The sequence below is a fragment of the Arvicanthis niloticus genome, chromosome 25 (assembly GCF_011762505.2).
Source record: "Arvicanthis niloticus isolate mArvNil1 chromosome 25, mArvNil1.pat.X, whole genome shotgun sequence".
In the NCBI taxonomy this organism is placed as follows: domain Eukaryota; kingdom Metazoa; phylum Chordata; class Mammalia; order Rodentia; family Muridae; genus Arvicanthis; species Arvicanthis niloticus.
The window spans coordinates 2971542-2998558 of record NC_133433.1 but is presented as its reverse complement, the minus strand read 5'-3'; the positions used below and the strand labels follow the sequence as shown (position 1 = coordinate 2998558).

General features: G+C 41.5%; 1 long non-coding RNA gene across 3 annotated transcripts; it reads right to left on the bottom strand.

Moving 5' to 3' along the window:
• Positions 1-1857: 1857 nt before the first annotated feature.
• On the bottom strand, positions 1858-27017 carry LOC143438462 (uncharacterized). 3 transcript variants are annotated; one of them, XR_013107278.1, is made up of 7 exons: positions 26944-27017; positions 13361-13394; positions 11674-11751; positions 7670-7822; positions 7053-7271; positions 6324-6507; positions 1858-3514 (listed from the first exon to the last, which is right to left on the bottom strand). It is a non-coding gene; the product is annotated as an uncharacterized LOC143438462 (long non-coding RNA). The 3 variants fall into 3 exon arrangements; XR_013107279.1 differs by lacking the exon at positions 1858-3514 and having other exon boundaries at positions 5857-6507; positions 7053-7287; XR_013107277.1 differs by lacking the exon at positions 1858-3514 and having other exon boundaries at positions 5857-6507.

Genomic DNA, 27017 nt, shown 5'->3' with positions numbered 1-27017 from the left:
CATATTCTGATAAGACAATCGAAAGTCAATTAACTGTTTCCAGATTTGAGAGATTTTCTTCTTCTTATGATGTTCAGAGTGTTTTCCTCTATAAACAGGAAAGTGCTTCTTAAAAAAGCCCTAAGTGGCACTTACGACAAAATTCTAAAACTCCTTTTCAAAATATCAAAATCAGCCCAGTTTTTCAACACTCAAAAAGGAAATGAAACTCTCAGAAGCTTATCGCTTGCAACTCTCTATGGATTTTTCCAAGAGAGTAAAATCAGCTCTGCCTTCCTAAAGGCAAAGAGGACTCGGCTTCCCCCTTGTGCTGAAGGAGCTGCCCATTTTCCTGCCATTCTCAGCCCACTGGTTCATCATTTGCATCCCTGGGAATTCTCAGAGGCATAAAGCACCACCCAGGCAGCACTTCTAAACTACAGTTACCTCAGCTTATTTTCTAATGAAAAAGATGCTGGCTACTCCTCAGTAATTCCAACACCCACTAGGCTGGATGCCAGTTCCAACAGGAAATTTGGAAGGGAAAAATGGAAGTTTTCTCCTTTCCGTATCTCCACAGGATACCCTGTCGGTCCCTGAAGAAAGGAAAGATCACACAGCACAATTTGTATGTTTAATCTTGTGTGCACACTGAGTATTTAAAAATAACAGCTGTACAAAGCCCCTGATGTCCGTAAATGCCATGAGGAGAGAGATAACTGTTAGGTTTCCACTGGGCCACATGACAAGTTCAGTCATTGCCTCTGCTCTTAGAACTAGAGCCCTTTGGAGAAAGTATTTTAGCAAACAGAATCAGACACAGGGGAAAAAAATAAGCATGGTCTTCCTTGTGATATTTTACATCTCCATAATGCTTCCAACAGGAAGTAGCTATCTAACCCTAGCCTATCTTTTATAGTTGGTGTCTCCACTTCACTGCACACAAAAGACATTGATGTGTCTAAGGTCGGGGGTCCTTTTTGTTACCCACATTCCCCTATCTTTCCCCCAATGTTTGCTATATTCTTCAACTCAAACTGACAAGCCTATATAATCTTAGCAGCCACACCAAGATTTAGGTCTGGGACATACATTTATGCCCATTGTTATATGTTTTCTTCACTTGTACCCTGAAGTCATTCTGGAACTCAAAACTGTTTTTCCAAGGCTATGATTATGCTCTCATTACTGGGCCAGTCTAAACAATGTCCTATGTGTCATTATAGCCTACATTGATGGGGTGTCAAGACAAGGTTAGGATGCATGGATAGAGCCGATTGCTCTCTGATCCACCAAAGCTCAGATCTCGCACTGATTTTCATGTTGCTGCCTCAACAATAGGCTCCCCTGTGTTACAAAGAGTCACTCGTGAGAAATAAGTGAAGAATTGCTTAGTTATCTTGATGCCTATGAAAACAGTGTGTGTTTCCCAAGACAAAGCATAGAGCTGTAGATCTTCATTAATTACAATGCACTGGAACAAAAGCAAATGCAGCCACTGTAATTAACGATGCGATGCCCATAACCTCCCCCCATCTAAATGCTTTCACTTCACTATAATTTACCAGTAAGAGCCTGAAAAATTATTTTAATCCTTATTTTTGCCATTCATCTTGGAAAGTTTACACGGCTCGGTCTGAGACATATTCATACATTCATTTACATTTTTATTTTAAATGCTTTCATTGTGAAGCTTCTTTAAGCCTTACCCTATCATTTAGAACTGATTTCCAAAACTTTCATTGCAAGCCAAGTATTTGTAGAAACATCGGTAGAATACATGGAAATATTTTTTTTGGTGTTTTTTTTATTAGATATTTTATTTACACTTCAGATGCCATCCCCTTTCCCCATTCCCCCCCCCTTAGAAAACCCCTATCCTATGCCCCCTTTTCCTTTTTGCATTTATACATTTTTTTAAATAATGTTAATCATAAGCGTTATAAGTTTGGAATTGTTCAATCAGAGGTGTAACCCACTGACCGACCTAGATATATCAACTATCTTTGACTGGTGGAGATACATGAATATCTGCCTCCCTGTCTCCCCCCTCTTTCTCTCTTTCATCACCTAGCTTCTCCTATCCTTCTTCTCCTCCTCTTCTTACTCCTTTTCTTCCTCTCAGTACTCCTCCTACCTTAGCTCCTCCTGCACATCACCCTTCCTGTTAAAATGAAACTTTTCTCTCAAAATACAATTAGAGCATAATTATGCCAATTTGTACCAGTGAGGTACAAGATAGTCCTAATACCCAGTCCATCATTTTGTTGACTAACCAGCACCTCTGTCATCTATCCTAACTAAAACATTTAGTTCTGAACCTGGCTTTAGGATGAATGTCAGCTGACGACCATCCACTCAAATCTTTTCTCTTATGGTAAATAGCTATAAGTTTTCAACCCCGTCAGAAATCCAGAATGACTGAGTTAACTATAATTGTGGGAAGCACAAAGCATAGCTTCTAAAACTTAGCCAATTTATGGAGACCTCTGAACACCTGAAAAGCCCCTATACTACCGAATATTGGAGCATCAAATCTTCAGCCTTCTGGCCCAGAATCATCTGACAGGCCTTGGTGATGCAGGATTATTAAGGACTGATTACTCTGTCTAGGCAGATATAATCAGTCGACTATTCTGCATGTGTGTCCTTTTCTGGACAGTAATTTGTCTGTAGATGGAGAGAGGCAATTCTTGCCTAGTGGCTGTTACCACACAACTGGAGTAACTCCAAGGATGCTCAATTTCTTCTTAGAATCCACGACAGGAAGCTGTCAGGAGCAGACAGGTCTCTAATCAATATGAACATTAATATATAAATATTTGTAGCATCAGTTCTATGGACTTCTGATGTTTTGAAAACCAACTATCCATGTAAGGTAACCTGGACTGTTTTCTGTTAACTCCTCTCAGCTATTTCTAAGTAAAATATGGAAAGCACCCTAACAATAAACTCAAAAATATGAATTTGCTATAGTCCCTTAACTCATAGGTTAACCATCCCAAATAAGTTAAAAAAGTTAAAAAAGGGCTGGGTCTAGGCCCTGTATTCCTAAATGTGTTATACAGGCACAATGCCCATGAGTGTATCGATATTCATCTCATTTTTATATTAATAAGAGGCTCGTACCAATGAAAACCTTAAATTTGAGATCAAAGTAAATTTTGTACCATTTAAGAATTTATAACTTCATCTTGATAATAATTATACAGATTTCTACCAGTAGGTTATGGCTATGCAGTAAGTCCTAGCTAATCCCCCCTGTTCCAACAAAACCACTACTTGTCCCTAGAAAGACAGACCATTATTAACCACATTAGTCCCCAAGCTCAGGGAATAGGGGCACTGACTCTTCTTTAACTTCTTCAAGCTGATTAAGGGCGTTGAGATTTTAGAAGAGGGGTGGGGGGGAGAGTAAGTTGATAAGCCTCTGATGCTGTGTCTTCACTGAATCCAGATGGAATTCCAGGACATCAGAGGTTTGGGCAGGTCTGCTCAGTATGCTTGATGAGTAGATACACCAAGGCTGTGTATTCTGCAATATACAATTCTCAGAACAAGTTTTAGTATCAAGAAAAAAAAATTCCCCCCCCAGGGGGCTGACATTTTTTTTTAAACATGTTGGTTCTGAAGACTTTTTTTTTCCCCGCTTCTTAAAATTGGTTGTAGTATTTACATTTCAGATTTTATCCCCTTAGCCTACTTCCTCCCACCACCCAGAAACCTATCCCATCCCCCTCCTCATGCTTCTATGAGGCAGTGACCACACCTACCCCCTCACTATCCCCTCCCCGCCCTCACATCCCCCCCCCACTGTGTGTTTATTCATTCATTTTTCATTCATTTTTTTTATGGGACCAAGAAACTCCTCTCCCACCTATGTCTGACAGGGCCATCCTCCCCTACATATACCTCTGGAGTCTTGGGTCCCTCCCTATGTGTTCCCAGGCTGGTGGTTTAGACCCTGGGGGGCTCTGGTTGTTTGGTATTGTTGCTTACCACCTGGGGTCAATAACCCTTTCTGCTCCTTCAGTCCTCTCACTAAGTTCTCCATTGGGAAACCTCTGATCATATCAGTGGTTAATTGTGAACATTGTCCTCTGAGTGTGTTAGTCTTTGGCTGACCTCTAAGGAGACAGCTATATCATGTTCCTCACATTATGCACTTCCAGTCATCCACAACAGTGTTTAGATTAGGTGGCTGTACATGGGGTGAATACCCAGGTGGAAAGGTCTCCTGATGGCCCCTCCTTCAGTTTCTGTTCCATGTTTTGTTTCCCTATTTGCTCCCTTGAGCATTTTTATTTCTCGTTCTAAGTAGAACTGAGGCATCCCCTCTTGGTCTTCCTTCTTCATGAGCTTCATGTGGTCTGTGGGTTGAGTCTTCACTAATCCAAGCTTTTGGGCTAACATCCGTGGAGATATGTTTGTGTAACTATCTTCTTTTGGGGTTTTTGGAAGATTACTTTCTTGCTTTTTCTAGGTTGTAGTTTCCCTCCTTGTGTTGGAGTTTTCCACCGATTATTCTTTGAAGTGCTGGATTTGTGTTGAGATACTGTGCAAATTTGGATTTGTCATGGAATATTTTGGTTTCTCCATCAATAATGATTGACAGTTTTGCTGGGTATAGTAGTCTGGGCTGGCATTTGTGTTCTCTTAGCGTCTGTATGATATCGGTCCAGGATCTTCTGGCTTTTATGGTCTCTGGTGAGAAGTCTGGTGTAATTCTTATAGGTCTGCCTTTATATGTTACTTTGCCTTTTTCCCTTACTGCTTTTAGTATTTTTTCTTTGTTTTGTACATTTGCTGTTTTGACTATTATGTGGCGGGAAGTATTTCTTTTCTGGTCTAAACTATTTGGAGTTCTGTAGGCTTCTTCTATATTTATGGACATCTCTTTCTTTAGGTTAGGGAAGTTTTCCTCTATAATTTTGTTGAGGATATTTACTGGTCCTTTTAGTTGGGAGTCTTCCCCCTCATCTATACCTATTATCCTTAGGTTTGGCCTTCTCATTGTGTCTTGGATTTCTTGTATATTTTGGGTTAGTAGCTTTTTGTATTTTGCATTTTCTTTGACAGTTGTGTCAATGTTTTCCATGGTATCTTCTGCACATGAGATTCTCTCTTCCATCTCTTGTATTCTGTTGGTGATACTTGTGTCTATGACTCCTGATCTTTTTTTTAGGTTTTCTATCTCCAGGGTATTGTCCCTTTGTGATTTCTTTATTGTTTCTACTTCCATTTTTAGATCCTGCATGGTTCTGTTTAATTACTTTTCCCGTTTGGTTGCATTTTCTTGAAATTCCTTAAGGGATTTTTGTGTTTCCTCTTTAAGGGTTTCTATCTGTCTACCAGTGCTCTCCTTAAGTTCTTTGAGAGTGTTATTTATGTCTTTCTTAAAGCCCTCTATCATCATCATGAGAAGTGATTTTAATTCTGATTCCTGCTTTTCTGGTGTGATGGGGTGTTCAGGGCTTGCTCTGATGGGGGAGATGGGTTCTGATGATGCCATGTAACTTTGGTTTCTGTTGCTTACATTCTTGCTCTTGCCTTTTGCCATCTGGTTAACTCTAGTGCTGCCTGTACTTGCTGTCTCTGACTGAAGCCTGTCTTTCTAGTTATCTAGCTTGTGTCTGATCTCCTAGGGGTCCAGATGTCTCTGTGATCTTTTCCAGCTGCACTGATTACAGTGGTACCTCTAGGATGCCTCAGGATATGGTGCCTCCAAGGTAGTAGTCCAGCTAGGTGTCTGCTGTTCTGGGTGCAGTGTCTCCTCTAGAATATCTCAGGATATGTTGTCTGAAGCTCTGAGTTCATTTGTTCCTCTGTGGATCTGGATTGAGTGAACCTTCCAGTATGTCTCAGGTGGAATCCGGGGTCCACACAACAGCAGACCTGGCAGAGGTCTGGTCTAGGCCTCAGATCTGAGAACTAGTTTCTAAGACACTGTCCAAGTTAGAGCGCTTGGGATCCCTGCTTCCTCTGGGTTCTTGGAGGTTGGGGACAGAGCTGCCACCCAAGATCTGCTCAGTGCTCTGGCCCAGACCGGAAGGAACCAGTGTTCCAGGCCAGGAGTGACTTCCTGGGTCCTTTTGGTTCCCAGTTACTCCCTGTTTAGGGCAGGCCCTGCTGTCTGCTTACCTAGGATACTGCCTGAGTTCGAGCACCTGGGATCCCTGCTTCCTCTGGGTTCTTGGATGTTGGGGAAAGAGCTGCCACCCAAGATCTGCTCAGTGCTCTGGCCCAGACAGGAAGGAACCAGTGTTCCAGGCTGGGAGTGACTTCCTGGGTCCTTTTGGTTCCCAGTTACTCCCTGTTTAGGGCGGGCCCTGCTGTCTGCTTACCTAGGATACTGCCTGAGTTCGAGTGCCTGGGATCCCTGCTTCCTCTGGATTCTTGGATGTTGGGGGCAGAGCTGCCACCTAAGATCTGCTCAGTGCTCTGGCCCAGACAGGAAGCCATGCAAATATTATGGATGTGATGGGCATACATTTTCTGCTTCTTTGGTGGAAACAAATCCATTCTTCACTGAATGAAAGAAATAACCAGCAATATATTCAAATGGTTATCAACTTTGGAAATTGATAATAAGCACCAAAGACCCACTGGCCAATTCACTGTCATTTACCTAATGCTTATAATGTGTAAATGGTAAAGGACATAAAACACAAGTGGCACATAAGAGGGGCAAAGGGAAGAGCAATTGTTCGGGAACGATTTCAGACTGACGTAGGTGTTTCTGATCATGATTACATCAGAAGTGCCAAACGGGAGGAATGAGTGTTAGATAAAGGTGGGTTGTTTTGGGTTTTTTTTTTTTTTAATGTGTTTATGTGTTTAATGTGTTAAACAGGGTGGATGTTTATCCTTGAGAGCAAAATAAAATATCAGCAACCTGAAAAGAAACATAAATGAAATAGTAGAGTCAGAGCACAAAAAAAGGAGATGTGGAAGGCCTAAGAAAGGAGGCAGGCAAAAGGATGCACCACCTGCTACTGAGGGAATTCTCAGAGATGGAGATTAAGGTTGGAAAGGCAGTGGAAATGATTGGCACACAAAAGCACTCGGCTTACCTTGGTGCACTGGCAGCACCAGAAGCACTGTGGAAGAGTGAGGACGGTAGGACCAGCTAATCTAAGGCGGAGACAGCTGGTGGATGAGGAAGGCCATGCCGTCAGGGAAAGTGAGCCAGGTCTTTCCAAACCAAACTCAGGACCCATCCAGTGGCTGCTTCCACAGGCTTACAGTGGGTTGTATCCAAGATTTAGAGCCTTTGTTGTTTCAGTTCAAAGCTGGTAGAAGATTAGACTATGATATAAATTGTCATTACATAATACTACCTCGGGTATTGAGAGTTCAAAGGTCTCTTCATAGTTTTGAGAATTAGAGTTTTGACTAGATGAGGGGGAAGACAGACCTCACTGAGGGCACTCGGGGCCCGGAACTGGTTAAACTAGAGTCTTAAAAAACAACTTTTGCATGCTTCAATTTAAACTTCATGCTTCAAGGGTGCACAGGGGCAGACATGGAAAATGAAAAAATTGAAAAAAGCATTTTGAAGGAAAAGTACAAAGCTAATACAGATTGGATGAAGGGTGGGGCTACATGAAATATAACTTACAATGCTGCAATTGTGATCATAAAGTACAACTGAAACGGAGCTCTCGTTAAAGGAAGGTGACACACTTACTTCCTCTTCCATTCAAGCAGTCCTGCTGCAGACCGGTGGAAATGTACAGTCAGAGCAAAGGTGGGATTGTGGGCACAGCTTGAATGCAGAAGTGATGGCTGACGTCAAGAGAGGCCCACGAGGCATTAGAGAGCAGAAATTATGGCACTGGCTCTGGAAACAAGGAAGAAAAATGTAGTATTCAGTGTCTCAAGCAGAAGCAGCGGAGGGAAAATAAGGTAGCACTTTGCAATGGAAAACGGGAACATTCAAGCAGAGCAGCAACATTCCCATGTGCAGAAGGAGCTAACGTGAATGAAACACAGGTGTGTCGGATCTGCAAAGAGAACTCTTTGGTACTTGCAGGAAAACATTATGTCCTGTGTCCCACAAACAAAATACAGACTTCAAGTGACAAAGCATTAAAATGCCAGGGAAGAGAGCGGTGTTTGGTCAGGAAGCACAGAAATATGTGCTATGAAATGGCATCCCTGAGTCCGGTGAGGCTTCAGGAAGAGCTTAGAATCAGCTGCCTTGAATCTCAGAGGCGGAATGAGATTCAAAGAAGAGTGAGTGAGCGGTCTGCTAAACTTAAGCAGAGATTTACAAACCTGGCTGGTGTCAGTGTTCAGCACTTGCCTTTCTACCTTGCTTTCCTCCTTGTAACCCTCTCTCTACACCTCTACTTCCTGTGTAAAAAAAAAAAATTATAATGGGAATGAAAAATTTTAGAAGCAACTTACTCTGATGAAGTGACTCTCTGACCATGAGAAAGGGGGCTAACGAGCATAGCAGGACCAGGGTACGCCAGAATACAGCCGCTGCAGAGCCAGTGTCACATTCCTTAAAACTCAGACACTGACATTCAATATCAAGTCGGGTTTTGGAAAGAAACTGGGACACGACTGTGGTGACAGCTTCTATAGAGGTAGCACCCACATTCCCGCAAGAAGAGGCATGAGATACTCTCCCTTCTCCACCTACCCCTGCTCTACATTCTTTCTCCATCCCTCCCCCTGCAATGATGTTAGAGAAATAAGAAACTATTGCCATTTGCCAACCATGAGTCACCAAGTCTCCCCCCACCTTGACCTTGGACATCTGGACTCCAGATGTGTGCCTGCTCTTAACCACCTTGGGGTTGGTGTTTTCTTGTAAGAGCCTGAGCCAACTGGATCAGCCTATTCTGTCATTATCTGATCTGCATAATTCTGTCTCCTTCTGCAGTGCCTACAGACTAACTACAATGTCCTACAGGGAATAATCAAGACAGACTAAGCTCAGCTCAGCATTATTATGTGGGAATCCAAGATGCTGAAAGGTACCAGTCTGCTGTCTAGAGAGGGCGTGTCTAGTGTTTCTGTTTAGCCGAGAGTAGTGACATAATCCCAGCACCAGGTAGGCAGAGAGTGGCAGATATCTGTGATTTCAAGGCCAGCCTGATCTATATAATGAATTCCAGAGCAATCAGAGCTACATAATGAGACCCTGTCTCGAAAAACATACACATATATTTTAATACATTTTATTTTTCAGATTATAATATGATTACATCATTTCTCCCTTTCACCTTCCAAACCCTCCCATGTATCTCTTTTTGTTGTCTTTCAAATTCATGACCTCTTTTTCCTTGTGGTTTCATACATATTTGTATCTGCATATACATATATATTCTTAAATCCATAAATACAACCTGTGTATTTACTTATTTACTTTTGTTTTGCTTCTGAGACAGGGGTCTCATTATATATCCCTGGCTATCCTGAAATTAACTATATAACCCAGGCTGGTCTAGAATTTACTAGGTAACCCAGGCTAGCCTCAGACTTACAGTGACCCTCCTGTTTCTGCCTCCAAGGCACTGGGATTACAGGTCTGTGCCACCACACTAGGTATCTAATGTATCCTAAAAGCCAGTACAATGGCGCACACTTGCTGCCACAGTACTCAGCAGGCTTAGATGGGAGAATAGTAAATTTGGAGCAGTCTGACCTACATAATGGAAATTTGCCTTAAAACCAAAATCATCATCATCATCATCATCATCATCATCTATTATAAAGAATCATTAATAACTGCCTGGGTTGGGGAATGGCGAGACTGAGTTCTAGAGCTTAGCTTGACCATGAACTAGCTATATGTCTTCGCAGAAACTTATTTCTCTTACATGTTCGTAGACCACATTGACGCTGGAAGAACTGGATTCACTGATATAAGTGAAGGGCTGTAAACAACACCTAATAGAAGCTCTTATGATGCCAAATTCACATTGAGCGTAGCAAGGGACAGAACTACCTAGGCAATGAAGTGGCTGCTTGTCAGAAAATGAGAACTTGGTATACAAGACTTCAGTGCTCTCATTTTTGCAAAGTTGATCGAGGATTATACTAGAGTCCTGAAACAGGAGTGGGTTGGAAACGTGAAGACTTCAAACAAATAGGTCATATCTTTTATCAACATCTCATTTCCCTGAGCTTGCTGGTGTGCTAATTCACCTGCTGTGTCTGTGCTGTGTACTGGGATTGTCAGTGTCCTCCATGTTCCTATCGTCAGCCTTTAGAGCCTGCTCACAGAGGCACAAACAAAATCCACACGGTTCCCAATAACTGTTTGATGTCACACAACCTAAACGATGACTTCACATTAGAAACACAGACGCCTGCATCCCTGGAAGGCTAGCCAACCATGAAGAAATCTCACCGTCTGAGAGGTTAGCAAACAAACTGATACACATACTATTGCTTTGCGGCTTCTCCACAAAGCCCTTCTGGAACAGATCTAAGCTGTAAAAAGATAATAAAAATGATATGTATTATTACTCATTGAAGGGTTTCTGGCCATTGATGCCCTAAAGACATCCTGAAGAGATTTCCCTGTGATCCGAAAGCACTTATTTCAAGGAGGAGCTAGGAGAGACAGTAGAAAAGTCCATTGCCAGGATTACTGAGTACCAATGGTGCCACCTCGGAGCCCCAGCTCTCTCTTGCCCTTAAGGAATGAGACTTTAGTGAGCATAGACCCAAAACAGTGTACAGGAGGCATCCATCTCTTCTTGAAACAGATACAGGAGGATAACAGCTGAGATGCTAACAAACTACTTCAAATCTACTGACCACCACACATTCCTGATCTGTGAGGGGACACAAGCTCCTGTGGGAAGACACAGTATCTATCTTTGGGACAGAGAGTTAAAGTGGAAATTTCTGGTTTCTTTGGAGACTCAGGTTACAATGATGTTTCGCTGGGGCAGACATGTGAAACTATGTTTTGCTAAAGCGGACACAGGTAAAATGATGCTTTGCTATAGCAAACACGTAAAAAGAACGCATGATGTTTAAAAGGAATATAAACAGGACCTACAAACGGTGGGGGCTCCAGCATGGGTTCACTTTGCTCTGTCTCGCTCGCTAGTCCTCACCGACTACATCCATGCATTGGTTCACCTTACATTGCATTGATGAGCTTTGCTTGTGGGGACTTCACAGAGAGAAACTCACCAAAACCCTTCTCATAAGGTTCCTCCAGCTTCAAGCTGCTTCCACTGACTTGGGCCAATTGGTGAGCCTTGCAGTTTCTTCTGGATTGGACTGCGCTTGCTAATTCATGTGCGGTGTTTGCTTAGCGGACTGGTCTGCAGCTGCTGATTCGTGTTTGGTGTTTGCTAGTGGACTGGACTGAGAACAACAAAGATTGGAATTGCCCCCCAGAGAACTATTTCTAAACAGGTCCACTTGTATCCTAACAACTTTTCTTTTCCACTACCTCTGGTGGGTGGTGGGTTAGAGGGGAGGTTGAACCCTTATCAAAGTAGGTTGTGAAAAATATATGCCTACAGAAAGTACCTATAGCAGTATTCATGCAAGCCTTAGCTCTGGGGAAGAATTTATGCAACAATCGTCACACAACCCTGGAGATATCTAGGATAGAAATGATCATCACTATTTATGTATTTGAAACAGAATTGAAGTACAGTATCCCTGAAGGTTTTAGAAGTTGAGACATTTTACCAAGACCATTAAACTTACCCCTGGAAAGACCAGGGTCTTCCAATTATGAAGCCAGATTTATTTTTACGGATCCCAGTATACCAAAGTCCTTTTAACCTTTAAAAAAAAAAATGACAGTGAAGATTTTAGAAAGCCTAGTGGAGGATTTTCTTTTTTTTAGATGGTGTCAGGTTTTTAATCCCTGAGTCCCAGCATCAGAATCCAGAATGTATATTCCAGTTCAACTGACAAGAATTTTCTTGAGAAAAAAAATTTTTCGAGGGGATTAAAATGAATGGTAAATGAAAAAAGAAACAGATTGTGGTCATACAATATTATAAAAATATCTCTTACATACACAGAGCCTGGAACTTTTGCTGGACTTCACAGCCAGAGTTAATAATATACTTGGCAAAGTCTCTTAAGACTTAAGACTGCTATCCTACTGTGTGCTCAGCCTGCTTGATTAACTTGTCTTTCAGAGAACAATGTAACAACCAACCTTATTTGCCTTGAATTTCTATGGAGTGAAATTTTATAGTCTAAGCTAAAGCACGGATTCTATCTTAACTTGTATACTCTCCCATGCCCTGGACCCAAAATAATATATGTGTACTCTAATAATCATTTGCTGAAAACGGGAACAATGGATTTGGAACCAATCTTGTATAACTAAATCTAGGGCATTGAATAATAAAGTATTTACCAATGAATTTAAAGAAGTGTTCATTTGCAGAAGATTGGAAAGAAGCTGGAAATGAATTTTCTGTAGTTAAAACAATAAAATCTAATAAAGATAAATGTTGAATGCGACATTCAGATATTGGTTGGTAAACAATGATACTTGTAGCACTGTTTGTGGTATGGGTCCATTGGGGTCAGATACAGTCAGTGATTTAATCCCTTGTAAAACTCAGTTAACATTTTCTGTAAAGCTTCCTTCATTCCTTCTCTTGTGATCCTTTCTTTGTGGCTCAATAAATATAGGATTAAGTCCTTTATTAGGGACAGAAAACACACTCATACATTCGTGTACGCAATGAATAATTCACATAGAAAAATAATCTGTTTTGGTCAAGATATATAATTTGCATCTTGTTTGTCCAAATGCCAAGTCCAGGCATTGGATAATAATGTGTTAACTTGTGAATTTGAAGAAGTATTCATTTGCAGAAGATACAAGACTGGAAAAATAGAAGTTTTTGAAGAGCTGGAAACGGATTTGCTATAGCTTACAAATGTAAATAAAATCTAATGAAAATAAATAAAATATTTAAACTTGTGCCTCCCAAAAAATCATTGAGTTCTTGTAAGCAGACAGCGGATATGTTGAGAGGGTATTATGACTATCAAAGGCTTTATGAGTTTTGTATGATACAAGTTAAGACTACATGCTGGTTTGGGGGTTATTTTTTGGTTTTGGTTTTGGTTTTTTGTTGTTGTTGTTGTTTTTTTTTTTTTTTAAACTGGAGGTTTTTCTTTTTAAAGAAAAAGAAAAAGTGCAGGCTTCATCTTGGGACAGGTGAGACGGCTTTTCTACTCAGCTCTCCACATATACTCCCTTAGAACTCAGAGCTGCTTTTATGTTGTCATTCCCAACGTAGCTATTGGGAATTTTTTGAAACTGTTTAGATGAGGCTTATATCACTGCCACTTGTGACCCACAGGCAAATGCTTCTGCCTAGATGCATGAGGCACAAGGATGCTAAGAAGCACGTATACTTACTGTCTGGCCACCAACAATCTCTTCCATGCAAACTCTGAAAAAAATTTAACAAAAGAGCATTTAGAAAATGAGAGTTAATTATTTTTTCTGTGGAGCTCTGGTCAAACCTCACCTAGCATTCATATGTTTCACCTTAGTCTAAAGTGCCGCACTTAAAAAGAAAGACATAAAAAATATTAGAATAGCCAGAGGATCAGAGTTTGCTGTGAGACTACATCCTAGTAATGTCAGAAAGCTACCCTTATAACGTCTCACCAACATGACTGCCTAAACATACGATGAATAAAGATAACACAAATACACAGGCCAAAGTGGATGGGGAAAACCCACAGGACCAAAACTTTACACAAAGAGCTACAAGCACCTAAGGAATCACAGATCAAGAGGAGTCTCCCCCTAAGAGCACCCCAATTTGTTATCCAATATCAAATGGTCACCCCTGAAAGCATGCATCCAGGCACCATTGTACAATGCTACCTGGATGCATGCTGTGTGTGTGTGTGTGTGTGTGTGTGTGTGTGTGTAACAAGAATCAATGAAAAAAAAGGCCATGGATTTGAAAGAGAGCCATGGAGTATATGAGAAGGGTTGGAAGGAAGAAAAGAAATGGAACAATGATGTAATTATATTATAGTCTCAAAAATAAAAGGAAAAAAAGGATGTTGAAATAGTGAAGGTCCTCTGGAAGGGCAACAGGGACAAGGAGGGTAATCATAGCATTATCATATGGAGAATGGCAACAGGAAATGGATCTGTTTAACCTTCTGTTGAGTCCAGAGAGAAACAATAGTGTCTTCCAGGATATGAATAGCTGTCATTTTAAAAGAATATTGAAGTGCTTCTGCAAGGTCCCATGGGGCAGAATTTGGCAAGCTCTGTAAAAGCTCTGAACAGGGATGGACTAAGCTGCCTTTCCTGCCACTCTCCTTCTTCACAGCATAGATAAATAGTGCTTTGATCACAAGGTGCCGCTCATCCAATACAGGCAGCTATCACTAGTCATGGATTTTATAGCAGGAAATTTGAGTAAAGTTGATTTCTATTCAAACAAATACTATACAGGTCTTCTAATTGTTTGTATACATCTTCAATATCCTGAAATTTTTAACTCACCTAGCAAACAACTTCCCAGCTAAGGTCAAAGCTCATACTCTACCTTCTTCATGATATCAAAATTGTCAGTTGGGGTTTTGGTGATTTTCTGTTTTAATTGGCCCCAATTGTCATGCTGAAACCTAAGCATATGCTACATAATATTCTATCTGTATGGATTCCAGGGTGAGTATAAAATCAGTAAGCTAATACGTAGCATCTATATATGTATACACAATAAGATATCCTTAAACAGAAATACATAAAACAGGAATATGCATTCATTTACAAAGATGTGACCAAAGGCTCAAAAAACCCTTAAGTCTATATTATCTTCAGAAACAATGATTCAGAAGCTGCTAACTGGTGGTTCAAGTGATGTAAGAGAACATGAATACTCTGAATAACGAGAACTGGTGCACATGTTAGCAAAACAGCAACAGTCTTGGCAGACAACCAGTCTGTCAGTACCGAGAACTACAGTGGAAATGCTGCAGGGATTCTCTTCAGTGTGATGCAGTGAGTTAAGTGTCCTACCTCTTCTAGACGAGGACACCAAGGTTTAGATTAACCAAAGGTCCCAGGATTCAAACTTGTGCTTAGAACCTGTTTCCTTACTTGCTTATACAAGGATGGTAACAACAACACATACGACAATATGGTAAGAAATTATCTGCACTAACTTGACACAAGCTAGAATTATCTGGGAAAAGAGAACCTCAACTGAGAAAACTCTATCGCTGCATTGGCCTGTGGGCAAGGCTGTAGTTCATTTTCTTTATTGAGGATTGATGGTGTAAGGGCCACCATCTCTGGACTTGGGGTCTTTGATGTTATAAGAAAGCAAGGTGAGCAAGCCATGGGGAAACAAGCCAGTGAGAAGCACTCCTTCACGCCTCTGCTACAGTTCCTGCCTTCAGGGTTCTGCACTGAGTTCCTGGCCAGAATTACCTGAATCATGGACTTCAAGCTGTTAGATGATATAAACCCTTTGCTTCCCAAATTGTTTTTGGTCATGGTGCTTTATCACATCAATGGAAACCCTAACTAAGAAACTATCTTCACACTGAACATAAATAAAGGCTGAGGGGATACATCTTGCTTTCATTGAAGTCCAAGCTTTGTCCAGGTTCAGAGCACCCACCAGTGCAATTCATTGATGAGGCAGGTGATGTAACTAAACACCCCTCATCTTATAACAGTTCATGTAGGAAGCTGTAGCTAAACATTGTAAACTGGGGAACTACACATAAACCAGGAGCAGCAGAGAATTGAGTTTCAAAATTGTAGAGGTTGCGATCAAGGCAATAGTGGTATAGCATGAAACTGGTAACGACCCACACCTCACAGATGATACCCTTTGGTTATGTCCTCACATGGTAAAAGGAGCAGGGTAGCTCTCTTGGGTCTTAATTCGAAGTTCTATCATCTTCAAACTACCTCCACAACCTATTCACTCCCCAAGAAACTTGCTTCTCCTAATATCATCCCCTTGGTTATAGGATTTCATATGAATTGCAGAGGTTAAAAGGAGCACAGACATTTAGACCACAGCAAACCCCCTTCCGTATCCAAAGAATTAGCACCCTTGCCTCATTCCCTCTGCACCCCAGTCTGATCATCTAGACAGGGAGGCAGGGATGAAAATTGCAAGACATCCTCCCCCTCTCCAGCCTTGGTCCCAGGACCAGTAGAGCAGTGCAATCTCTGTGGTCTCTTGTGTCTATTCTGGAAATCCTGACCTAAGCAGTGGCTTGGAGACCAGGGCATTGAATAAACAGAACTTCTGAGATACTACAATCACATGTTGTTGTTGTTGTTATCATTATTTCTGCCTCATACTATACTTGAAAATAGGTCCCATAATGCAAAGTACACTCCCTGAGTACAACCCTGGGCAGTCCCATGACATCTCAGTTCACTGTCAAACCACAGAATGTCCTAGACACTTTAGGTCACAAGAACAGGCTTAAATTATCTTGCCCCATCTTCTTACCCATCCATCCTACATTTCTAAAGCTTCATTCAGCCTTCTCATTTTTCTATGATGAAACTGGCAAAGCAGGAAAGAGCAGAAAGGGGACAGAGTTTATTAATCAGTAGCAATGCAGAGCTTTCCTGAGGTCGGTTGGGTGTTTAAAGTCTTATTTTTGAGGCACATTTGGGAGCTTCTCTTGGAAATTGTTAAGCACTATAATTCTCTTCTTGAATCTGTACACTGGGCTGGCCAGCTGGATTCTTTTTTTATTAGATATTTTATTTATTTACATTTCAGATGTAATTTTCCCCATCCCCCCACAAGCTCCCTATCCCATCCTTCCTTCTCCTTTTTGCTTTTATAACATTCCAGTTTGCTGTCTGCTCAGGAGTCTGTGTCTTGATGATCAATGCTTGTGAGGAAAGTCTCGGATGGCCACATCAGCTTTTACCCATCCCTCATGTCTATTATTGGAAATACCCATAAACTGTTTATCTAAATAGATTCAAGAGATATAGACTAAGCCTAATGATTCTGAAACATTGATCCTCCAGAGCTCATTCTCCTCATTCAAACTCCCCAGGTGGAAGGCAGGCATGTGTCACTGGTGACTAGCTAGCTAACTGCAAAAAAACACATTCCAAGATCCCCACGGGAGCTTATTAAAGGCCAGTACCAAAGGCAGTTACCCTCTCCTTTCTCTCTTCATAGTCTAAAGAGGTAAAACTCACAACCTACCCAGAGACTTTCTCCAAAGGAACGCATGCACATACATCTATCTACAGATACCCACTCTTTCAACTCTGTCTTCAAAGTGAGTAGAGTATTCTAGTATTGAAGAGTAATGGGTCTGTTTTGGAACAACCTGTTTTGAAATTCCAAACAGATGCTCCATCTCACTACTCATTCCAGGGTCAGAGATCAATCATATTTTGAAAGCTTGGTTAAGATTCCAATCTACCATTCTGAGTGGCTGTAACAGCCATACATTCCTTTTCCTGAGATATAAAATGCATTTTACAACCACTCAGGAACTTAGAAGGTCTGGTTTTAAATGGGGATGCCATTTTATAAGCCATTTGCAGACACAGAATAGTCTTTAAATTTTCTAAATGTTTGTCTTCTAAACTCACACAAACCCCAAAATTGGTTTAAAAATCATAAAATTAAATAATAAATTGTATCTAATTATTTTCTAAAGATATAAGGAAGGTTCATTCAAGAGCAATTCTGCAAGCTTAAAAAGGGATGAAGTCCCTCATGCACAGGGCACACAGTCTGCAGACTAAGCTAACACAGCACTTTTATCCAAAATGGCCATTAAATTTCACCCAGGTAGGTTAGTTTGACAGCTCTATTTCTCAGTGACCAGCTCCATTTTTTTTTGTCTCCTTGTTTCAAGGTCAGTGGTTAGTTCTTTATCTTTATATGCTTATATTCAAAACAAAACAGCAATTGCTCATTAAGACTTACAAAGGGCACAGCTCCTCAAGTAACTCTGAACCTGAGGTTATTTCTCATTTTCTTTACTCCTTTTCCTCCTTTTAAAATATGGAGTCAGAGCTAATAATTCTTCCCCTTAAGTCTTCACTTTTAATAGGGTCACAAAAGCATTTGCCCTGCCTCTCTCGCAGAACACAACTGCTCTTCTTTGCACTCTGAGGTACTTAAATTACCCAATGCTTTCCTCGTATGGAAGAACCTTATCTCTCCAACCCAAAGGACAAAGGCCCTGAGATTCCAGAGAACTCCAAAGAGCGTGGATAGCAACAAGGGCAGGGCTTCCTGAAGTTCAGAGTGGTTGCTACATAGAGGATGTTTGGATATTATGCAAAACCAGCGATTTGTTTACTTGAATATGCACACAGTAAAAACCTTAGGGAATGCTTAAAGTGTCTAGATTCAAAGCACAAAATATAATCCCCAAAGCCAACTGAACCTGAACCTGATCATATCACTTGTACCCTATGGTGAGTTTGTTGCTCTGAGAACAGTGGTCTCTTAAATAATAAGAGCTTGCCCGAGGGGAAAGTGATAAACTACTTGGGTCTGAGAAGAACATTTAACGGTTTCCATTTATATTTACATAAAAAAATAAGAGAACATTTCTATTATTTAATATACACGCTAACTTGGGGGACTTAATAGTGGGGCCCAAAAATCATTCATTTGTTTACATGCTTTATGACTGTTTGCATGCTTTTGTGGGTTTTCAGGTTATGTGTAATACTTTTAACTAGTCACCACCATCTTAAAAGCCACAAGCATCTTAAAGTGGCCTTTCAGAGAAGCAGTGGACTAAAGAACACACTGTACTACCAATGAATACCAAGGCAGATTGTTCTCATACCCAAAAAGAGGAGGCAAAGTCAACAGTGATACAATCTGACTGTAACCTGGATGTATTTATCTTCAAAAACTAAGCATAAAATCTATCTCTTCCAGGGAAGGTAAGTATCTCTTTGCAGGTAAAATTTCAGAAGCAAACATTGCAATGGCTATGGAAAATTTATCGATGAAAAAGGTATAAATTTTTGACACAACTAACAGAGTAAACTCACAATTTCCTGCTCTTTCTTTCATTTTTCCAGGGCAAAAGTTTTAGGTGGTTTATGAACGAGTTGTGTAAACATGTAAGAATAGACCACCTTCAAACTTATTTGCATAGTGGCAAGCAATTAACAGCAGGAAAAGCATAGGCATGCTGGGCAAATTGAGATAAAAACCTTTGCATGACTGGTGGGTTGGTAGATGTAAAGTAAGTAACTTCAGTGATGAACTCCTCGTACATGAATCAGGAACCCTTATGCTACATTTTGGGCATCCTTCTACACCATACTTGGGCATTTTTCTATACTATTTCTGTGAATCTTTCTGCACCATCCTTGGGCATCCTAATGCATTCTTCTGTACCATCCTTGTTCATCCTTCTGCTCCATGCTTGTGCATCCTTCTGCACCATCCTTGTGCCTCCTTCTACACCATCCTTGTGTATCCTTCTACACCATCCTTGGGCATCCTTCTACACCATCCTTGGGCATCCTTCTACACTATCCTTGGGCATCCTTCTGCACCATCCTTGTGCATCCTTCTACACCATCCTTGGGCATCCTTCTGCACCATCATTGGGCATCCTTCTACACCATCCTTGGGCATCCTTCTACACCATCCTTGGGCATTCTTCTACACTATCCTTGGGCATCCTTCTGCACCATCCTTGGGCATCCTTCTGCACCATCCTTGTGCATCCTTCTACACCATCCTTGTCCATCCTTCTGCACCATCTTTGGGCATCCTTCTGCTCCATCCTTGGGCATCCTTCTGCACCATCCTTGTGTATCCTTCTACACTATCCTTGGGCATCCTTCTGCACCATCCTTGGGCATCCTTCTACACTATCCTTGGGCATCCTTCTACACCATCCTTGGGCATCCTTCTGCACCATCATTGGGCATCCTTCTACACCATCCTTGGGCATCCTTCTACACTATCCTTGGGCATCCTTCTACACTATCCTTGGGCATCCTTCTGCACCATCCTTGGGCATCCTTCTGCACCATCCTTGGGCATCCTTCTACATCATTCTTGTGCATTTTTCTATACTATTTCTGTGCATCTTTCTGCACCATCCTTGGGCATCCTAATGCATTCTTCTGTACCATCCTTGTTCATCCTTCTGCTCCATCCTTGTGCATCCTTCTGCACCATCCTTGGGCATCCTTCTGCACCATCCTTGGGCATCCTTCTACACCATCCTTGGGCATCCTTCTGCACCATCATTTTCAGCTATGACACCACTGGAGTCATCATTTTGCAGAAAATCAATCTCAAAATGACATTTTCAAGAGGCTGAAGAGATGGCTCAATGGTTAACAGTACTGACTATTCTTTCAAAGGTCCTAAGTTCAATTCCCAGCAACAATATGGTAGCTCACAACCATCTGTAATAAGTCCAGATGTCCTCTTCTGGTATGTCTGAAAACAGTATATATATATATATATATATATATATATATATATATATATATATATAAAATAAAAATAAATCTTTTTTGAAAATGACACCTTCAAACAATTGCATCACTAAGTGAACTCCAAGATTTTCAAATATACTTAAGCACATTCATTAACACAACTCCTATTAAACATCACTATCCAAAAGCCAAAAGATATTTTGAACCATTAACTACATATAAATACTTTTAAAGTCACCTTCCCTTCAGCTTAACTTTACACATTGTCAATATTTATATGTTTTGTGATATACACAATATAATATATATACCATGACACCCATGGATGATTTATTGAGCATATATTTGTAACAAAAGTTCAAACAAATTAACTTAAATATAAAATGTGCAGGCAAAGCATGGGTCAAAGGCTTCGGAGCTCAGGTTCGAGGTTCTGGCAGGTTCCCTTCACTCTTGCTGCCTCTTTTTAAATCAGTTTTTTCTCACAGCTAGCACTACCACAGTTTGGTCACCCTGACTAGCTTCCTCTTATGCCTCTGTGTCTCTGCCCGTACTATGCCATCTTCTCTTGCTCAACACAGAATTCTCACTCCTTCTGTGGGAATTTACTCTACCTTCTTAAGTATCATCTTATATCAACTAGGAGATTCAACTTGTAGGGGGAATGAAAAATGGGTGTGACAGTTTTAAATCTCAGTTCTGTATGTGTGTGTGTGAATGTGTAAGATGTGTGTGTGTGTGTGTTTATGTGTGTGTGAAATGGCACTTGTATACCACAGTACACACATGTGATATCAGAGGACATCTTCATGATACCCCTTACTTTCTTCCTGGCTTGTGACAAAGTTTCTTCTTGTTTCCCACTGCATGCTCTAAGCAAATTGCCCTGTGAACTTCCAGGGCTCCTACTATGTCTGCCCCTGCCTGCACATAGAATCACTGGTTCACAAACACTGCGCTATGTGTCCAGCTTCTATATGGGTATAGGGATTTGAACTCAGGTCCTCACATTCAGCCAGCAAGCATTTCTACCCACTCTTGTTGTTGGCTTTAAAGTCAACTTGTCACAAATTAGAAACATCAGAACAGAACCCCTTAACTGAAGAACTGTCTTATTTCTGTCTTATTTGCTTAATTGATGTGGGAAGTCCCATCGCCAAGCATGGACAGCAACTTTCATAGCAGCCAAGGTAAAAAGGGCCTTTTGCTCTTTGGCATTTCTTCCCCCTTGTTGATTTACGCTGTTGTTGCCATGATGCTGATTCCTTTGTTGATAGCAGAACTGTTTCCAGGCTTCCATCCTGGTTGTAGGACCAGCAGTTTTCCAGGAACCTTCTAGGTTTGGGGGCCTACATTGTGACCCAGCCTCGAAGACAAAGCAGTTCCAAGTTCTCAGCTCCCAGGTACTATTGAGCAGTTCTTGCTATTTTAACGTGAGCTGGTTTCCTAAAATTTTCAATATATATTCATCTATTGATTCTGTTCCTCTAGAGAATCCTGATTAATACATCAGTAATCCATCTCCTCAGCCAATTCTCCCTTCTGAACTCCAGTGCTGTGTAACTTTCCTGTGAGGCCTGAACAAGCAGGGGTTGACCCTACCCACATAAGGCACTGAGAACAGACCAAAGAAATAATCCCACCAAAGCTATCTTAGAAAACCAGGGAGTTTGAGATTGCTTCCAAGCGTCTGACGGGTGAATGGATGACTCAAAGGCATCACCTAAAAGGCAGCCCTGCTTGAAAAGCTGATCCCTGGGCTCCCTGAGCAACTTGCAGGCATCTCAGGCAGTTGATGAGTCTCTTCTCCACAACTGCTACAATTGCTCAGGACTAAGTATCTAAGCCTCCTTAGCCTTATGGTCTCTCCTCCTCCCTCAGGGAGAGCATATTGCAACTCAGAGCAAATAGCTGCAAAACATCAAGCAAGAGGAAGTTATTAAAATCTTAGACCTTCTGTGTCTTCATCCCTGCCAATGGAGATCCTACATTACCTTGACCATTTAGAGACTTTAACAGGAGAACCCAACTGCATACTTTTGACTGAAGACCAGTCCTACTTTTAAAGGTAAGATTGTCCTCTTTAACCTAGTTCACAACTTCAAGAAACATGGAGTCACCAGTAAGGGAGAAAAGGGAAACCCACCGAATCAATGAGATTGTCTTAGTAATTATTCTACAGATGTGAAGAGACACCATGGACCAAGGCAATTTTATTTTTAAAAGGCATTTAAATGGGGGCTTGCTTACAGTTTCAGAGGAAAGTCCATGTTCATGGCAGGAAGCAGATAGGCAATGGTGTTGAAACATTTGCTGAGAGCTTACATCCTTATCCACAAGTAGGAGAGAGAGAGAGAGAGAGAGAGAGAGAGAGAGAGAGAGAGAGAGAGAGAGAGAGAGAGAGAGACTGAGACTGGATGGGCCTGGTCTGAGCTTTTGAAACCCCAAAGCCCTACCCCACTGACATACCTTCTCCAACAAGACTACACTTCCCAATCCTTTACAAACAGTTTCACTAACTGGGAACCAACCATTCAAACACATGAGCCTATGTGGCCATTCCAGTTCAAACCACCACTGTAGACTTTGATTTTTTTTAAACCTACTTTAATAAGGGTTCTCAAACAATTTGACCCCCTTCTAGCCCACTGTCCAAAGGTAGGGGAGAAAAGATAGTGAATAGGACAAGGGGATGTGGACCTGTTTAGAAATAGTTCAATGGGGCGATTCCAATCCTGTTGTCAGGATACCAACAGCGCTGTTTCAGTAATGTTAAGATACCAAGCATGAATCAGCAGTGGTAGCAGGATCCAGTAGAAGCAGCCAGGCCTCCACTGAATTGGCAACAGGAACATCCAGAACCAGGAGAAGTTCTCTGCCATGCCTCTCTCAATGAAGGAAAGTTCAGCAAAGACTCAAGACCAACAAAGCATTGCACAGCTAGCTATGCAAGTGACCAGCACTGTCCATTGAGTCCTATCTAAACTCTCTCCAAACATCACATGTCCTCCCATAGGTCTTGCCTCAGCAAAACACCACAATGAGTCTGCATCACATGATACATCCAGAAACTTCCACTTCACACGTTAGCCAAATCAGTCCCAGTAATCAGCCTGGTGACAGATGCCATGGCTAGACCACCCTCACACGTCTGCATCACTCTATTATGGTAGGTGGCAGCTTTTTTATATAAAGGGCCCCATATCAGTGCCTTGGTATTTTCAAGAAAAATAGCCTTTTATAGCTACTTATTTCTGTCACTGTGGCAGGAGTTACAATAAACAATACATAAATCAATCCTTGTAGCTTAGTTGTAAAAAAAAAAAAAAAAAAAAAAAAAAAAAAAAAAAAAAAAAAAAAAAAAAAAAACACCATTGAGAGCAAGCAATGGAAAGGATCTGGTCTCTGAACGGTGCTTCTCCAACCCCTGCCTTATAGCATCATAGCAAAAACTGAAATGGTTCATATAACGTAAGTATCCAGTCAACAATGGATACTTACTTTATTATATGCTAGGCCTGGGAAGCATCAGAATATTAAAAAAACAAACATGATCCCTGAGTCATGTAGACTGGGAACCAGGAGAAGAAACTCTGAGTGCCCTGAGGTAAATTAATCACTTTGATCATGGTCCATGTCTGCTCCTCTGTTATCTTCTTTTATCCTCAGTTCTATGAAGAAGATGTTGATGATGCTGTAAGACTGTGTGTGCTAAGGAAATGATGCTGCACCGTGAGAAATGGGTCAACAATGGGAAGAGAAGCAGAGGCAGTGGGGTGGGAGTGGGGCTTGTTCCAGGAGGGTAGATCATCATAAGCAAAGACCCCACCTAGAAGAACAGTCCAACTGGCATGCAAAACCAAGGAAGGTAGAATATAGAAAATGGCTGTCTGAAGGGAGGGAGGGATGGGCCCTATAAACATGTAAAAGGCTTGGAATTTGACTCTGCATTAAAAGAAAATCAATTTTCTTCAGTGATCTGTACATACAACATTTAAAGGTGTACATAAAATATTTGCATATACAACATTTAAAAAGTGTATGTTATTGGTATGTAATTATTACACATAAGCCAGAAAACAGCACTGGGAGGCTCTGGACATTGTGTGGCTACAACCATTCTGTGAACCAGAACTACCACCTCTGAAAACCCCATCACCACCTCATCCCTCTAAAAGCCTGTCTCATGCCAGTACTCAGTATCCTTCTGGTCTTGGTATGAGATTCAAGGTGAGGCACAAGGCAATATCCCTGACTCTGAGGGGAACAGGGCATGGCAGGAGCCATGGGAATCATACACCACTCAAGCACTGTGGGCACTCAGAGCCTCCAAAGGTGACACTGGAAAACGTGGCACAAGGACCAGAGGTGCTGCTTGTGAGCTCACATGAGATATCACAGGTGCACTCTCTGATTTATGTTTTTACAGAAATAATTGGCTAGGTCCTTGAAGAAGAGCTAGAGGTCATATAGAAGCGGGTGAAATGCAATCTCTGAAACCATGGTAACAATACCAAGAATACTTTAGTTTTATTAATGGAAAAAGACATTTAAATGTTTGAGATAAGGGATTAAAAAAAACGATAAAGAATGAAATCAGATAAGATGACGGGGTTGGGGGGGGGCATAACAGAGAACCCAAAAGACATTGTTCCAATGTGAGGGAGAAACACAAGAGAGCAGACAGTACAAAATGAAGAGCATATAAGCAAAGGGAGCCAAGAGAGAAGGAGAGGAATGGATGAAGATGGACAGAGAGCCCGAGGGAGACAAAACAACTCAACAGATTTCTAAAGCACATTTATCAGGCTAAATTGCTTTTGTCACATCCTGCTGTTTTTAAACATGAGTATGTTGTTGCCTATTAACGCTGACCTTTACAATTCTGATGAGCTGTTCACCAATTAACCAGTATTCCCTCTACAAACTGAAGTCTTCAGGAGAGGAGATAGACTCCACAGGTCTCCAGGATGGAGATGGCAGGAAAGAACCCACAGAGAAGGAAACGACTACACTGGGCTGCAGAGCAACAGGTACCTCACAGGGTCTCGCCTTGGATCCAAAAAAAAAAAAAACAATAACTGCACCATATGCTTCTTAAATTTAAGAGTAGGCTGTTGTTGGTGTTTGTTTGTTTGTTTGTTTGTTTGTTTTTGTCTTTTAGTATTTGCCACCTGGTAGTTCTCTCCATTACTGTACTGCAGACCTAAGGCAGAACAGAGCAGGGTACAGACCAAACATTACCCAAACTAAGACAGAGCAGGAGACGAGTGTCAGAAGCTCCCCACAACCCTAGCCTCCTTCTTCTTTGGAAACCCTGTCTTCTTTCTTTGGAAAGAGAGAAGCCCAGGTTCTACCCAGATACTAGCCAGAATATGCTTGTTCTTTGGGGGGATAACATTCTCTGATTCTGGTTACAGGCACAGATCGGCAGGTGATTGCTCTCCCACAAAGCTAAGACCTTGGCAATCCCTTAAAGGACTACTTTTAACATTATCACCTTCGGAGAACAAAGGGGACTTGAGGGAGAGAGCATAGACTTACACAAAGAACATCAGTGCAAGGGCAAACTCCGGAGTTTAAGTCACTCAGCGCTCTTCCCCTGCCCTGGCATACTTGAATCATCTGGCATGGATCCAGTAGACCATGCTGCTCCTCTCATCTCAAAATGAGGTTTGACACTCCACTGTGATATTGAAGACAGGTTCCCAGGGTAACAGTGCAAAAGCATCCAAGCATGGAGTCATTACATAACATCTATACAGACATCTATACATAGCATCTATACAGTTCTTTGCAGGGAGGTAGTAAATAGAATAAAAATTAAGTCTACTGTCAATACTTACTTGTGCCAAGCAACCATGGTGATGGCTCTGATGTTGGAACCACACAAGGGTGACAATTAATGAAAATGCTACCCCATCAGGAATGAGGTTTGGGCCCAACAAGAGACACATACATGGATATAAGTTGATAATGGTGCCACCTACAGAGCTCCTGGTCCTTTTTACAACCAAGTACAGCTTTAAATTTGTCTCTGATTGAGGTTCAGTCTACAAGCTCCTTTTGACTTTCAGAAAGTTACTACTTTTTAACGTATCCCCGACAAGCAACATTCTGAAACATAGCAACCCTCATGTCTGTGTCTTCCCCTCCCTTCCCGATCACTGTCGGGGAGGAGGTGAAAGCAAGCCAGTGCAAGAGCTCAAGAGCAGCTCAGGCAAACACTACTTTACCTACTCCAGGCAGTAAGAGGCTCTGGATACATACTAAAAGAGAGAGGAGGACATAGAGATGGACTCACTCAGACACAGGAAAATATTCACCCGGATTCCCGAGAGTTAAGTAGGTCTCCCTTCTGCATCAGGAAGCAATGGGTTTAGCATGCCAGCTCTTTCCCTCCCTCATTGTTATTAATAGGTGAGGTCAGCAGTATTAATATCCCCATAGTAGAGAAAGGAAGAGTTAGGTTAGGAGGACTTAATTAAGCAGCTTAGCTGAGTCAAGTGGCTCGTGACAGAGTAGAATTGCAGATGTACCTGCTTCCAAAGCCGTGTGTCTTCATGCTTGTCAGCACTGCCACACAGACGTATCTTTGGATTATTGAACTTTG